A 1,168-nucleotide genomic window follows, 5' to 3' on the forward strand; every position below is an offset into this window, starting at 1 on the left:
GGGCTGCCGTCACCTGTCAGAGAGCTTGGCGCAGGCGCATGTCGGTGTACTGGACATAACACGCACGACGACAATCGTCCTGCTGGGCTGCTGAGAGATGCCCCTGCCTCCGCACCCACCCACCCACCCACCTCACCCCATCCCGCATTCCTCCCCTTCCCGCAGCTTACTTGCCGCATATGTAAATAGACGCATACATACACATCCATGAGCGAAGGAAGAGGGTTTACACCAAAAAAGTTGTCTGCCAAACACCTGAAAGAGGAGGAAGTGGCAAAAAACGCTTCTGACGGGGCGAATTCCGGACGCTTGTGACGCCCATTGCCCCGCCCACAAATTTCGGGGGCCACTTTCTCTTTGCTCCGTCGCATTACCATAAATGATTACACCTTATTTTTCTTAGCCCTCACTCACTCACTTTCTCTCTCACACACGAGTACACAAATGCATACATACAAAGTTGGCAAATGGATTTGGACAACACTTTTTCGTCTTTTACGTTTTTTTTTCTTTGTGCCTCCGTCCAGCCGCAGCTTCATTCCGGCTGCGCGACAAGGCGTATGCATGCAGGGGAGGAAAGGCGAGGGCGTGCACGCACCCTGAGCCCTGGCTGCAATCGTGTGGTGGGGACTGCCGACAGTTTGAACTGCCTGCTCGCACATTATATATTCATATATATATATATATATATATATATATATTCACCACCACCTTTTATGTTCGCTCAGCTTTGGCCGAGGGGCGCCCACACAAACTCGTCATCATCCGTCAAAATTAATACAACAAGATCAAGAAGAGAATAAATATAAACAATTAACAAATATATATATATATATATAAAAACAAAAACCGTCCACTTCCGTCCATACTATCTGCACTATGAATGCAGGCATTTAAACTCAAACGTGTCCCTACGGATGTCAATTTTTCTTTCCTTTCTATGTTGCCAGTGTTTCTTTTCATTTTCCTTCCCCCCTCGTTTTTCTAAGGGCGGGGGTATTTAGCGGCTACATATCTTTCTTATTGGCTGCACTTATATTTCCTTGCCGTCCAGCTCCACACGCACACTTGCACCGCCCCACGGCGGTCAAACAAATAACAATCGTGTATATATCCCTACTTGTATAACACAGTGATGACCCTAGCCGCCACTGCCATCGTGGTGGAA

General features: G+C 47.6%; 4 annotated features.

Annotated features, from left to right (window-relative positions):
• The first annotated feature begins 112 nt into the window (after positions 1 to 112).
• Positions 113 to 138: a microsatellite.
• Positions 139 to 405: 267 nt separating this feature from the next.
• Positions 406 to 434: a microsatellite.
• A 228-nt stretch (positions 435 to 662) lies between these two features.
• Positions 663 to 701: a microsatellite.
• A 98-nt stretch (positions 702 to 799) lies between these two features.
• Positions 800 to 839: a microsatellite.
• The last annotated feature ends 329 nt before the right edge of the window (positions 840 to 1,168 follow it).

Source organism: Trypanosoma rangeli (assembly GCF_003719475.1).
Source record: "Trypanosoma rangeli strain AM80 chromosome Unknown Tra_15.4_contig_00528, whole genome shotgun sequence".
Lineage (NCBI taxonomy): Eukaryota > Euglenozoa > Kinetoplastea > Trypanosomatida > Trypanosomatidae > Trypanosoma > Trypanosoma rangeli.